This window comes from Ochotona princeps, chromosome 6 (assembly GCF_030435755.1).
Source record: "Ochotona princeps isolate mOchPri1 chromosome 6, mOchPri1.hap1, whole genome shotgun sequence".
Taxonomy (NCBI): Eukaryota; Metazoa; Chordata; class Mammalia; order Lagomorpha; family Ochotonidae; genus Ochotona; species Ochotona princeps.
Genome location: NC_080837.1, coordinates 68,578,836 through 68,594,544, shown reverse-complemented (window position 1 = coordinate 68,594,544; position 15,709 = coordinate 68,578,836). Strand labels below are relative to the sequence as shown.

General features: G+C 45.2%; 1 protein-coding gene across 2 annotated transcripts in view; it reads right to left on the bottom strand.

Annotated features, from left to right (window-relative positions):
• Positions 1–14,340, bottom strand: part of FRMD6 (FERM domain containing 6) — a 79,339-nt gene extending 64,999 nt beyond the window's left edge. For both annotated transcript variants that reach the window (XM_058666429.1, XM_058666430.1), the window contains exon 1: positions 14,206–14,340. The gene's annotated coding sequence lies outside the window, so the exon portion shown is untranslated. The remainder of the gene's footprint in view (positions 1–14,205) is intronic.
• Positions 14,341–15,709: the final 1,369 nt, after the last annotated feature.

Genomic DNA, 15,709 nt, shown 5'->3' with positions numbered 1-15,709 from the left:
GCATGTCAAGCTCTCTCTCCTTCTTGCACTGAGAAATCACTGATAATTTCTATTGCCACACTCTGTTGGTAATTTTAAGAACTTAATTGTAACTGTCTTTTAGAATTTAAGGAACACCATTTGTGTTTTCAGTGAGTTAATCAGTCAGCAACAACTGTATTCCATTTCAGAGTACCTGTATCGTGCCATGGTTACTCTGAGCTTCCAATCCAGTTTCCTGCTGATGTGCCTGGGCAGATAGCCAGTGACCACCTTAGTATTTGTGTTCCTACCAAATGAATGGAATTCTCAGTTGCTGGCTTTGGTTTATCTAGCTCTGAGTGTGGTGAGCATTTAGGGGATAAATTAAATGATGAATATCTGTCTCCAACCCCTGCTCCCCCTAATCATTCTTTCAAATAACTGAATAATTGTAAAAATTTACATTTTCTATAATCTTGGGGATTTATATATACAATACACATAAACACACACAGACACCAGTGCCAACATGAAAGCTGGAAACTTATCACTGTTACTGGAAGAGTTACATTTTACACCAGTATTAGACATCTGAGAGGGGCATGGGATTTTCATTAACATGTTTTAGATTTTTCACAGGACATCAAGTCATACCTGGCTTGATGAAGGTTTACATTCAGAAAACATTCATGCCCTTTACCCTGCACAGATCAGGAAAAATAAAGCTGTGACACTGTTGTGTTTTTATCAAGAGCCAATGGTGTTTTAGGTACCATAAAGAATTGTGAGAGAAGTATAAACAAACCACCTGTCTGTCTTCGAGTCTGTCCTCACTGGCTACCTGTCAAGACAGGAAAAACTGACAACCACTCCGAACACGGACGGCATCAGACGAGAAGGCACCACCACTGGGAACCACAGCAGCACATCCTGCTCCTCAGGCAGCAGCCACCAGAAAATGCAATTCAGCTCACACTAAGGAGCCACCAAAACCTGCAACAAAATTTCTACCCTTTCCCATCCCCTTGGCAATTTAAAATATATTCCAGAGTCTCCTTAATAGAAAATATGTTATAATGAAAACACATCAATCTGGACACTACGATAAACTGAATGCAAATATCCTGAGCAATACTGTTCAGGAAAACATACAGTTTAAAAGAATACATAAAGAAGTAAATAAAGAAATTTGTGTTATGTCACAAAAAGGAAAAAGTCACTAAGTTCTCCCTGTTAGATTTTATTCCATAACAGCCAAGATCCACTTGGCTGGAGGAGGATCGCTGCTGGGTGCTGGGAGCTGGGTGCTGGAGTGGTGGGATGGGCTGGCAGAACGCATACTTCATGTAAAGCAGAAAGTAGGTAGGTTACTCCAACAGATCATGGCCAGGCCTTTCATGTCAAGAGTTAGGCACACAGTTCTATTTTTTAGTAGTGTAAAATGTCTTAATTTTTAAATGTTGGCAAATAAATATTTCCAACATTGTGTTAAAACAAACACAAGGGGCCGGCATGGTGATAAAGCAGCGTAATCCTCTGCTGGGCCTGGCGGCGCAGTGGCCTAGCGGCTAAAGTTCTCGCCTTGAACGTGCCGGGATCCCATATGGGCGCCGGTTCTTATCCCGGCAGCTCCACTTCCCATCCAGCTCCCTGCTTGTGGCCTGGGAAAGCAGTTGAGGACAGACCAATGCATTGGGACCCTGCACCCGCGTGGGAGACCCGGAAGAGGTTCTTCGTTCCCAGCATTGGATCGGCGCGCATCGGCCCGTTGCGGCTCACTTGGGGAGTGAATCATCGGATGGAAGATCTTCCTCTCTGTCTCTCCTCCTCTGTGTATATCTGGCTGTAATAAAATGAATAAATCTTAAAAAAAAAAAAATCCTCTGCTGGTGGCCCTGGCATCCCATATGGTTTTAGTCCTGCCTGCTCCACTTCTGACCCAGCTCCCTGCTAATGCCCTGGGAACACAGCAGTGGATGGCCAAAAGTCTTGGGCCCCTTCCTCCATGTGCAGAATAGAAAGAAGCTCCTGGCTCCCAGCTTTGGATTGTGGCGTGAAACAATGCATGGAAGATCTTTCCCTCTATTTCTGTCTCTTCCTCTTCTTCACGTACAATTTTACTCTCAAGTAAAATAAATATATCTTTTTAAAAAGATTTATCTTTTATAGACACTTATATACATAAATTATATATATTAAATATATATTTATGTTTTGAATATACATTAAGATATATCTTTAATTGTATATTAAAAGATATATTGATTTTTATTAGAAAGGCAGATATACAGAGAGGAAAAGAGACAGGAACATCTTCTGTCCACTGGTTCACTCCCTAAGGGACCGCAACACACAGAGCTGAGCCAATCTGAAGCCAAGAACCAGGAACCTCCTTTAGGTCTTCCACATGGGTGCAGGGTCCCAAGGCTTTGGACCATCCTCAACTGCTTTCTCAGGCCACAAGCAGGGAGCTGGATGGGAAGTGGGGCTGTCAGGACACAAACTGGCGCCCATATGGGATCCTAGCGTGTTCAAGATGAGGACTTTAGCCACTAGGCTACTGTGCAGGGCCCCTCAAGTAAAATATCTCTTTAAAAACAAAACAAGTTCATATGTAACCAATCTTGCTAGTGGGTCACAGGTTTGGAACTTTGGTTTGTCATGGTGAATTCCATGCTGAGAGATCGGGACTTCTTCCTGGAGTCACTGACTTCACAGACCCAGCACTGGTTTAAAAATTTGCTTAGTGTTATACTTTTGCACACTCTGCTATCTACCATGGAACACCAAACACTGCCAAACCATTTCACATTGGCCCTCTGTGAGTGCTTCTCCATTACAAGCCAATTACATACATGCAACTAACTACAGAATGACTTATAAGTTGCAGCTGAAAAAACATTCAAAATGACACCAATAAAACAGTGCTAACAGCCGTAGCTAAGAGAATGCTGACATTATGTGTGTATGCCATAACCCACTAGACACACACATAATCAACGGAGCTCTACTTCTCAGAAAACATGCGTCACAGCCCACCACAAGCAAAATCTCCTTGCCGTCTCCTGCATTTTCCCATAATTAGGAACTTTCTGAAGACTAATACTAGACTTTTTTTTTTACCCAAACAACACTCAAACATGTGTAACACAATTTCAATTCTACCAATAGTTCTAAGCTTTTAATGACCCCAAAACATTACTTAGGTATTAAAGGCCTAAGTGTTAGCATTTTAATAAGCTTACAGAGGGAAAAGATAATTAGTATCAGAGGGAGACCTGTTGATTCATTTTGATGATAGTATTACAGAGAGCTAGCATTAGAATTCAAAGGTACTACCCAGAAAAAAAAATTCTAGGTGCATAATTATGATATAAGACACAGAACTATGAAAATTACTTAATCACATGCTTTGAAATCTTTCACGATGAAAGTCATCAACAAAGTTCAGTCATCCCTGGGTATCCCAGGGGTACTGGCTCCAGGACCCCCCACAGTTATCAACCTCTGAGGACTCTCCACGCAGACATAAAATGGTGTGGTATTTGCGCATAACCTCCAGAGTGCCTCCTATTTAAATTACATCTAGATTACTTGGAATACCTGATACAATGCAAACGCTATGTGAACAGCTGTTTAGGAAATAATGACTAGAAAAGTCTGCATATGTTCATTACTGATAAAATTTTTTCTTCAAACATTCCCAATCTGTAATTAGTTGAACTGATAGACACATGAAGGGTTAAATGTGCAAAGAAGTATTAAAGAAACATTTTTTCCCATTAATTTTCTCTGGTTATTGATAACTCTCTTATGAGACAACCACTCTTTGCATGACAGTTTTCAGATCATGAGAACACTTCATGGTGTGGTCTGGTAACCTTGACTGCCACCACCACTGAAAAAAGGTACAGATTGTACTACATTGACAACTTCAAGGGAATGTCTCACTTTCCACACAAAAAGATAAACAGACTGCATTAAAAAGCACATCATCGGGCCCGGCGGCTAGAGTCCTCGCCTTGAACGTGCCGGGATCCCATATGGGTGCCGGTTCTAATCCCGGCAGCCCTGCTTCCTGCTTCCCATCCAGCTCCCTGCTTGTGGCCTGGGAAAGCGGTCGAGGACAGCCCAGAGCACTGGGACCCTGCACCCGCGTGGGAAACCTGGAAGAGGTGCCTGGTTCCCGGCATCAGATCGGCGCAGCACCAGCCGTTGCGGCTCACTTGGGGAGTGAATCATCGGACGGAAGATCTTCCTCTCTGTCTCTCCTCCTCTCTGTATATCTGACTTTGTAATAAAATAAATAAATCTTTTTTTAAAAAAAAGCAATCATCCTCATGAGAACCAAAGGATTAACTTATTTATCTATTTGAAAAGCAGAATTACAGAGAGAGAAAGAATATCAGGATATATCTTCCATAGGCTGGTTCACTCCCCAAATGTCCATAACAACTTGCCAAAGCTATGAGCTTCTTCCCACTTGGGCCATTCTCCACTACTTTCTCGGGTGCAGCGGCAGGAAGCTGGAAAGGAAGTATAATAGCTAGTACTCAAACTAGTGCCCGTATGGGATGCCTGCTATGCCACAGCGCCAGCCCCAAGTGCAGGAGCTTTCGGGGCACTGTTCTTAGGTAAAGACACTCAAACACTGTATTAGAAGTGCTGTTCAATTTCAAAATAAACAGACTGCAATCTGCACACTAGTGCCTTGCCAATGACAAGGGGGTAGCTTGAAGGCTTCCATTCCTAACAGAACCTGTTGAAGACCCTCAGGGCCCATGACCCTCTACATTACAAGGTTCCACCCATATCCTATCATACATATTACACTGTATAAACATCCCATATTAAATAGTTGTAATAGAAAAAAATGAAATTGCAAGTAAGTTATATTTCATACACTTTTCAACTACTTTTGAACCCACTGCACCCATCTTTTCCTCCACCCCTCTTCCCAGAGAAAGCAGAAAGGACTAGATTCAGCCAGCCGGGCTTAGTCCTCACCAGACTCAGCCTCTCACAGCACGGCACGATGCTGTGGATCCACTTCTGAGGCTCTCTGACTTCACTTCAGCGACACTCTGTAAAAGTCCCCTATTCTTTTGGTTTCCCTTCTACTTCCTTACAACTCAACCTCTAAACTGCCAGGGAGGGAAACACCTGGCTAGCAGGCTGAATAAAGCCGAGGAAATCATTTGGTCTGGCCCTGCCAAGAAAATCGCAGTCACAACTTGAAATTTGATAAATCTATAGCAGGCTAATTTTTAGCTGATAAACTTGTATGGCCCATAAAATGACGTTACAAATTTCCAAACATCCTCTGACAGAAAAACGGTTCACTGCACCCCTACCAAACCAGCATCAAAATCAGAACAATTTGAAGTTCCCTCCTCTTACAGAGTTAACACTATCTTCTAACAATGATACTGTTACTCAAGGAATGGAGACAATTAACTGGATTCACTATGTGCAAATAGGTGCCTGAATTCCTTTGGCCTAAAATACTTTGCTGCATTACTTCTCCACACACTGTAAATACTGTTATGCCCCAAATGGATCCATGGACCTCTTTCTCTGCCTACACACAGTGTTCATGTGATGTTCATGTGATCTCCTTCTCTGCTGGCAACTCCCAAATTTGTGTCCCCCATTTGGAACTCCTCCCTAAACTCAAGATTCCTACAGCCAACTGTTTACTCAATCACTCCACTTAGCAGTCAAACACAGGTCCCTGGGGATTTCTCACCATCTTCTCCACCACTAATATTTGCATCACTTGGGTCCCTAGTCTTAGTTTTCCTATTCCCAACATAGCTGCCAGTAATTTTACTGAAACGCAGTCTGACCGCCTCACCCTGGTCTTCCAGTTTCCAGTGCTCCCATTTCCTTCAGAGTGAAACCAAAGGCATTCTATCAGTTCAGACGGGCCACCCACATGCGCCCTCCAGCTAACTGTCCCCTGCAGGGCCTGGGAAGCCACCTCTCTAGCTCCTTTGCAGGAACATACTTTCCCAGCCTCCAGGGGCTTCCTCCTTCAAGAAGGATCCTTAGTAAGCCCTCGCTCCTAACATCCATTAGCCTGCTCCATTCCTTCTTCTTCCCATCACAACCTAAAACTTCCAAAAGGCTACCGAATTTATTTTGTTAGCTTTGTTGTCTGCTAACAGAAAATAAGCCATAAGGAAGCAGGACTTCTTTATTTTTTTCATTAATGTATGAACATTACACTAAGCACAGGTTATGTTGAATGAACACGCAAAATGAATTATAATAACTGCAGCTTCATGTTAATGATTGTTTTAATATCTGAAACTTTTTAGCTGATCTTGAGCATATCTGTTGCTCTAAATGAAGCCCTCTGTATTTGACTGATGGAAAGACCTTAGCCTGACTGTACTCATAGCCCAGGCAGGTTAGGGACACCTTAACCTTTAGCCCTCACTGATTTTGTTCCCTAAAACCAGGGTTCAGTTCAACACTGACATCTAACACCTCTTGCACACATGTATTTTGTCTCCCTGTCTGGACATTGAATGCTTTGGCAGTAATTGTACAAAGTATCATCACAGTACACTTCAAAAAGACATAAAATCTGTTTTTGGCAGACTTTGGGAACTGTTTAATGTATTAGGTTTAGGTTTACTAAGTTCAAGATCTCACACACTCATCAACAGCAGGGAACAGGGTCATCTGCGGTACCCCCTCCTTTAATGAATGGATCTCAAAGATGCAGCCTGATTCTTCCAGAGGACCCCATGCCTATTTTGGCAGAGCTGGTAATTATACTGTTTATATGTAAATGTCTTCTTAATGTGCTTAAGTGTAGTTTTTTTTTTCCTTTTAATGCTGCCTTTGAAACTTTCAGACTATTAATTTACTTTAAACAAATGGTTTAAAATCTTAAACTTTGGGTCTCATGACGGCAACTCCTAAAGGAGTCTGACCCACACATTATGTAAACTGGGCCAAACCTGGGGGAGTGGGTCTGGGAGGAATAGACAATTGCCTCATACCAGCAACAGTGGCTTTCTTCAAAAGCACTCATAAAACTACAGGATACAAGAGCAGAAACACTTGGGATACTGGTACTCTTTAACAGTACTTTACACAACATCAATCACTTTAAGTCTGTAGATTTGCTTTTAGTCATCTACAAAGAAACAATTATATAGTATGCCGAAGCTAGAAACTGAGATGGCTGGAAACCAGCAGCGAATCTTGAAAAATAACTCGATCAATTAATGATCAGTAGGACAGGCCAGCTGTTCCTAGTGCAGCAACATCAACTGCCCAATACCCATAACCAAAAATACCCTAGGGGTGTGTTGCCTGCTCAGTGTCATTTCTCTCTGCATATAATAAAATCCTACACATTGCTTGTGAGCAAAGGCTCAAGGACCACCAAGGAAACTCTAAGTCTTTCTTACACCATTTCTGTTTGTCTTATGCAACAGTTAACATTGTGTCATTACCTACCACATGCTAAAGACTGTACTAATTGTTTTACACATACTTTTCACAAGGTTGTTTTATTACCTTGCAGTTTACACATGAGGAAAAAAGAGATTCAGAGTGTTAAGTCCCTTCCCTTAGGTTACCTGTGGAGAACTGTGAAGCCTAGGTCTGGAGTAGCAAGGACTGCCCTCAAAGACCTCATCATCAGTTCACACTGCATGTACTGCCTCTGTCAGTGCTGTCTTCTTTTCTGAGTAACTTAATTCTTCTGAGTAACTCATCAGGGCTATGCATCGATGCCAAGCACATTTCAGTTTCTAAACCTAAATTTTTCTCTTACACACAGTATCTCATTCATTCAAACAGTATATATTTATTATATACATACAAAATCTCCAAATTTTATCTTCACCTTTTTAATAATTCAAAACTCTGAATCTTTTCTTAAACCAGAAAAATGTCCCTCAAATTCTTCAAGGAAACACAAAAAGAAAGTATCAGTAGTTTTCCTTTGCAAACACTTCGTTTTATTCAGTCTGTCAGCAAAACCATAATCGCATGTTTTACAATGAGTGCTTCCTGGGGACTGCCACAGACTTTCTGCACTTGAATTGAAATAAACTTAACGGTGGAGGAAGCAGGAGGGTAAAAACAGAAAAGAAGGAAATGTTTAGACGGGAGGGGGGACACAAAGGCAGGAGGAGTCCTCAAAAATCTTGGAATATTTTCATAAGAATAAATTATTCTGCAAACAATTAGCAATAATTTGAAAATAAGGCCCATCTTAGATCATTTACGAGAAATGAAACAAATCCAAAGGGCCTGCAAGGTACCACCTACTAGTCCTGACCCAAGACTCAGATCCTAACAGCTGTGTATGGAGGGCAGAGGGAGAGCAGGCAGAACTCAGCCCAGTGGGCTACCGGTTCACTTCCTATGGGCAAGTCTAAGTCCATCTGAACAGAGCCAGGGCTGCCTCGGTGTGATTCAGTGACATCCTGGCGGATTAACTGCTTAGCAGACAGAGTAGCTTCTGCATTTCAGGCCCTAAGCTCCCTACGACACAGGACAAAGCCTGCCCTGATCTGCTCTCCTCTCTCTCCAGCAAGCAGAGGGCATTAGAAGAGACAAGGACAAGTCAGAAGCAATAGCCACTCTTGGAATGCCTTCAGCTGGGAGAGACAATCAGACACACGGCCTCAGGGCCTCCAGGTGGACATGCATGTACCCCTGTGTCCCACATTGGAGTAACTGGATAGAATTCTTGCTCTGGCTCCTCATTCCAGCTCCCCTGCCACTGTAGATCCTGGAAGGCAGCAATGGTGGCCTGAATAATTGGATTTCTGCTAGGCAGGTGCAAGAGCTACTTCATGTTTGGCCTGCCATTAGCATCTGGGGCGTTCGCTCTGTCTCTGAGTGCCTTTCTCTCTGTTGCTCAGACAAAAGATAAACACATTCTTAAAAAATGAGGCCTACAGAGATGTCACCTAAGAATGCTTCTCTCACCCTAGTTCTCCATCAAATTTCAGAATGCCTTTGGCTGTATTCTCAACTGGATCCCTGAGATTCTGGGACTGAGGGGAACCTTTGGTATTTTTGTGATAGTACTTTTTCTCTTACATTATATTTCTGAAGTCATTTTTTTTTTAATCTTAAAGTTATACTCTCAACCCCAAAGTGCCCAACATCATTTAGGGTCATAAAAAGGTTACTTAAGCATATTATCAGGTCCACACTATCCAAATGTCCATCAACAAAATGGATAAACAAACAGGGCATGTTCATGCACAGAAATAAGAATGAAAGGAACTACTATTACCTTTATTAGTCTAGATACATAATTTTAAAAAGTTACAAGTGATGGCATTTAAATGTAGTCTGAAGACAGAATAAAATTAATTTATGAAAACTGAAGTCAGAAAGAGCTGATTCTAAGGAGAGGCTTCTAGGGTTGGGTAGTTCTATTTCTTGACTTGAACGTTAGCTGCCCAGATGTGATCACTTTTCTGATGCATGCATTTTTCAGACTGTAATAATTCAGTAACAAGTTCAAAGAAACAAAGCCAAAGGAACTAACAGGGAAACCAGCTATCCACTGCACTAATACAGCATAGCTGCTGCTACATGTGCGAGACAATTAACTACATCTCATTCAATGTGTCCAGACAGAAAAACCACCTGGAACGATAAGTGAGAAACTTCACTGGATTTCCTAAAGTTTTACTCCAAAATCTTTTTATTTTTAATGGGGATTTCCTCCTTCACATGAAATTGGCTATGAATTAATATAAAACACTATGTTATATATTGCTTTTAAGAAAGTCTGAAGACCTCAGAATGACCCACTTGGAGTACTAAGAATTTCAAAAAGACTCTGGATCAGAATTGTTCTTGTTACCAAATTCATGTGAGGATCTTCATATTAACCACATCTCCACCTAGATCCTTGGCTGTCCAGATGGAGCTCTGCAGGTTATAGCTATGCAGGCAGGGGAGGGCCATCCAGGGAAAGGCTGGGATGCAGAGGACTCCACCTTGCCTTCTCCTGGGAACCACACGGGATCCACCTGGGAAGGTGCTTCCACCCATCCTGCTCCTCCAGGGCTGTCAGGGGATGATTTCTTTCCTATCCTCACCTCAGAGGTCTCTAATCCCTCTTTGATCGGTATGCTACCCTGCTGGACTTCTCCATTTGATACACGTAACAGTGTAACAGTGATGGTGTACTAAAGGGCATCTGTAGCAATTACTGCACTAAACCACTTTACACATCAGAAGGCAGATTGCTTGTTGTTACCAACAACTTCCCACTAATTTTCAGCTATTACTATTAAAGAGCCCCTTGCATCCCAGCACTGAAGGCAGGCTTCCATACTTTCTCCAAATGTGGGGGACTAATGAGACATCTGTAGGACCATTAGCACTTAAACAAAAAATGTTCCCAGTCTTTGAAAGAGGAAGCAGCTCCTGGGAGAACCCAGAGTGTGGTGGGGGGAGGGCTACTAAGCATCCAGCCCCTGCACATTATTTAGCACTCCACTAGTGGTCCCACACACAGGCAGGCAAAGGTTCCAGCAAGATTATCAAGCAGCCCACCTTTGTGTTGAGTACTGGCCTAAGAGGGCACCTTAAGTTTAATCACTGTAATTCTTTCCTCTTAGCAAAAAAAAAAAGAACCTATTCTATAATTTCCTTTTGAATAAAAAGTTCTCCCTCTCAGCCATGTTTTAAATATTTACCCTTCTAAACTTACACATTCCAGGCATTTTAATGCCCAGTCTCCTACTTCCTCCTGCCTTTCAAATTATCCCTTTAACCTGTTTCTGCTTATTTTTAAAGCCACCCTCTACTCCCCAGTCTCTTCCTCAGGATAATGTGAGATTCAAGAGAGCCCTCTCAACTAGGTCCTTCATCAAGGTTTAACCACAGAGGCCAACAAGGCGAATTTTCCTGCTTGGGTTTTAGAGAAAGCATATTATAAAATAGCTAAAACTTTATTACTCATGAAAGTCCTACACTAATTCTTTCCAATTCCCCCCCGCCTAGTCTTGACTATTTTGTACATAATCATAATGTATCAAATTCCCAAAATGCAAAATTACACTAAGACTTTCCCAAAATGTACCATTTTAAGTGTGCAACAAGCATTCTTCATAGCTCTAGTGTTGGAGATCCAGCAGTTGTAGTTGCTGTGACCTGGTAGCAGAGGGGCAGGGGACAGAGTGGGGTAGAGGGTGAGGAGTCTCATACAGGAACTCGCTGCTACACCTGAAACCGTGAAGTGAGTTACACCAGGATGCCACTGAAGACTGTAATCACAATCAAAACTAAAGTTAAGAAAGCCCAAACTTCTGTGCTTTGCCAGTAAAGGAATTCAATACCAAATAGCTCCTGCTTTCCCATTTATGAAACAGGTTTCCTCAACTATACAGAAGCATTTTTGAAGTTTGTGTCAACAAGAAAAAAAATTTCTGTATAAATTCAGAAAGCTTCCTACCCATTAGAAACCATTAAAATGACAAGAGCAAGCCATGAAATTGGGTTCTCAGCTCTGAAACTATCTAAGGGATAATTTGTGAATGCCATCTGGAATCCAGGCAGCCTCATCAACAGAAGGGAAAACTTGTTGAGATCATCCAAATTTAAAATTCACATACATTTTTACATCTGGATTGAATTAATCTTTTCTTGGTACTGGCCTTCATGTAATAAAATAATTGTTTGCAGGTTTTATTTTTTTTTAACCCACATCTTTAGAAATCAAACATGCAACAGCAAAGATGAAAACGACAAAGTGCTTTATAAAAACAAAAAATAGTTGAGAGACAAGAGACTCCTTTAACCTAAGCCTGAATCTGACAGCTCAGTCAAAAACAATTCTGTGTGAATCCTTCATTCCCAGCATCTGCCACAAAAGGTTACATAGACTATTATGTCATAAGTTCCTAAAGCCAAAAGCTTTATATGCACAGTTAGACGTGGAAACATGGAAACAAACTCCAGAAACTAGAAAATGCTCTACAAAGTGCCCTCCCCAGTCCCTTAATTCTGCCAGCCCAGGTGAATGACAGTATTTAAAGAACTTGTAGCTAAAAAACTACCCCAGCACACTGGCATTTTCTTTGCAAAGGCAATATCTTCTCCTGGGCCTGTTGTGGTTTTTGGCACGTTCCTGTATGCAGAGCCAGGGGCATCTGAAAGCTGCAAATTCCAATGATGTACTTGGAGCTGGCAGCCTACCCCTGCTGCCCTCAAGAAGGAGGGGCTGGGAACACAGGAAGATCCGCCCCACAAACACGCTGAGCTCTGGAGGGACAGCTTATTACCATGGCCCTTCAGAGTCAGATGGCCAGGGTTCCTACGTGCAATTCAAAGGGTGGAAAATTAGTTCAAATTACAGTCAGTCTGCCTTCTGCAGAAGATATCCGGCAGATAAATGGATATTAGATATCCCCCCGGGGGACCATTTGCATCCAATACTTCCTACCAAAGGGCCATTTTTATATGAAACATGAACCCTCTCTGTTTACCAACAGACTGAAAACAGCATTCAACCGTCAGTTCAATCATATTGCCCAAATGTTTTCATTTTTAACATACAACTCTGGTATCTCAAAACCACGCCCCAAGAAAATGATGAGGTGTTAGAAGTTTCTGCTACAAAGGACAACAGCAAAGGAAGGCATCTGTTTTCCTGCCTCTTCTGGTCCTCCACCCTCCCCCACTCTCCATCCCCAGACCATTTGTATGTCTTGCTTGCCACAACTACTTTTCACCGTAGTCTCCTGATGGCCCAGATTCTGAAAAGATTTGCTTGCCCCTTAACAGGGCTGAGTCTGAACACATGCAACGCTTCAAGAAGGAAACTCAGAAGTCACACGGCTTTCCAATGACAGATGTATTATGCAAAAATTCCCCTACCAAGTTTTGATGCTCTGAAGTATCAACTCCCTGAAATCACAGAAAGGAAATGACTTACATTCCTGGAAAATGAAGCCACTAGCAGCTTTCTCCAACAGCGTTCTCTAATTCCTAAACCACATCCCTGTGGCAACAGGGCATATCTCCTGCAAAAACCTGAATTTAAAGAGATGCTTCTCAAACCAACTAAAACAAAACAAAACCACCGCCATGTCCCAGAGAAGGAAAGACACATCTATGGAAAAATCCAGCAAAAAAGACAATTTTCTTTTCACATTCATCTTCGAGTATGTACGTTTAAAGTCAAAGGCAACCTGCAACGCTGGCTGAAGTTTTCCTTCCAGGCTGTGGGCAGTGCACAGCTCGGGAGAGACACACTGGCAGAAACATATTTTTGTTACACTAAACCAACAAGGGGCGAGGGCGGCGGTAAATGACCTGGAATGTCTTTGGGACAATGCCTACACATCATTGCGTGGTCTTAAAAGAAAATCTGCCAGCTTTCATTCCAACTTTAAAATATGCCCGTTTTGACAGTTTGCCACCTTTTCATGCCTTAAGAAAACACCCATTAGGCTACACCGTCGGGGGACGCCAGGCGGGGTTCAAATCCTCACACTCCTCAAGGTTTGTGGGGGGGACCCTAGCTGTCCTTCCCGACAGCGCCCAGAGCAGACGCTGGTGGTCTCTTTTGCTTGACGCCGTGCCTGAGCGGGGTGGACCCAAATTCTGCAGGCCGTGCCCCCTACCGGGGTACACCGAGGCCCCTTCGGGCGCCGACAGTCCCAGCTCACCCTCCAGCCGAGCCTCGCGGCTGGGCACTTTCCAGGGACCAAGCGGGCAGACGCTGCGCTCAGGTCCCTGCCCACGCGCGCGCACCCACAGGCGCCCCGGGAACGCGGGGCTCGGGTGCTGGCTCCGGCGTTCCGGGGGGACAGGGCAGGCACCCCCGGGAAACGCCACGGAGCTCTGAAATCCGGAGGACGGGGACCCGGCGCGGAGCGCGGACCGGCCCCCCAACCTCGCCGCAGAGGCGGCCCCGGAGCTCCGCGCCTCCCCCGCTGCCGGGCTCTGCTGCCCTGGGGCCCCGTCCTCCCGCCTCGGCGTGGGCGAGCTCCGACTCGCGGCCAGGCGACCTGCCCTCCCGCCCGCTGCCCGACGCCCAGAGCAGGGCGAAGGCGAAGAAAGACGCCAAGAGGGGAGCTTGCCTCGCCGGACTCCCGACTTTGGAAACCCTCCCCGAATCCCGTCCAGCCACCGCCGCCGTCGCCGCATGGCCGGCAGGGGGCACAGCGGGCGGCCCGGGAGCCCTGGCCCGGCGATGAGGAGTCCAGGAAGACCCCAGGCGCCGGGTTCTGCTCGTACCTCGGAGAAAGTCCCGCGACACCCGGCGTCGGACTCCCCTCAGCTCCCAGCCTCTTCCTGCCGGCGCCGAACCCTCCACAGCTCCCCTCAGCGCCTCGGCCGGGGAATCCAGCCGAACGCCCCGCCCCAGACCCGCCCCCGGGCGCCCGCCCCTCTCCGGGCCCGCCCCCGAGGCCCCGCCCCTTCCCGCCCCCAGGTGGCGGTGGAGGCTGCGGAGCCGCAGGAGCGCTCGGCCGCACGTGCAGCGCCAGCCAGGCCTGCCCTGGACCCAACCAAGCGTACCGTGGCGAGGGGGGTTGGGAAGTGCGGAGCGTCAGGCAGGAGCTAGCGGAGGAAGCCCCAACTCCACGGTCCTGCGCTAAAAGAAGAGCCTCACGCTTGGTGTGGGCTGTGGCGGGATAGGCCTTGCTCCGTACGACGGAGCTGGGGCACAAAGGGACACTGTTGGCGCGCCAGCCCCGCCGCCCTTTGTCCGGATGGTATCTTCTTCTTGGGGCCCCAGCCCCTCAGGGACGCCCTGCAAACGGCTGTTTGACCTGTGTTTGGTTTGAGTAACTGAAGAACTGAGAGGTGACCCCTTCCGAGAGGAAGCAGAGGAGGCTTCCCGACGCCTCTCTTCCCTCGCACCCACCTGTCCAGCCAGCCCTGGGGCCGCCGCGCCTTGCGGGTTTGGACGGAGGGGCGCCTCCGAGGAAGCCCCACCTTCCCGGCTGACTGACCTCTCCAGCCGGTTAGATAGCTACAGCCCCTGTCTGTGACTTTGGCCCCCTCACAAATGAGTCCCCTGTGATGGTGCTGAGAATCAAGCCAGGAAAAGTTCAGTCGGATTCGGAGCAAGGGACAAGCTACGCCTGCTCCTGGGGACTGGACACGACCCCCCTCTGGCTCCCGGGCTGGCAGCTCACAGAGCTCCTGCCCTCCCAGGGCGTCCATTGACATTGCTGACCCAGTGACCCCTAGCCAGGGTGACAGAAACGCCCCCACCGGGCCAGTTATGATGTGTGTGTGTGTGTGTGTGTGTGTGTGTGTGTGTGTTGCTTCGGCAGTTAGCTAAGAGGCAGATGAGCACCTGAGAAGGCACGTGATCCAAAACCTGACTGCCACCAAAGGAAGCCAACTTCAAAACTGCCCTGCTCTTTTGAGCATTAAAAAAAAAAACGAAACAAAACAAAAACAACTGTTGCTATTGGCTGAAAATGTGCCCCCCCATGCCTTGTGTCACCACAATTTTGTATTCATTATAGCTTGAAGCGCACGTGAAGTGACTGCCCCACTTAAGCCTTTTTGTTAAAATCAAAGAGGAGAACTCCTCTTTTGCCTTCAGCACTGATAATTCTTTCACAATTTTTTTTTCCCCTTAAAGGTAGGCAGTTCATAAGGATGCTCTCCTTGGGATTCCATGTCATGCTTCTCTTCTGGAAGAACACCAACTGTGTGTCAGGATTGTCTTTTAAATGAGCTGTACCTAATATACTAAAACATCAAAATTGGTGAACAGTAATCT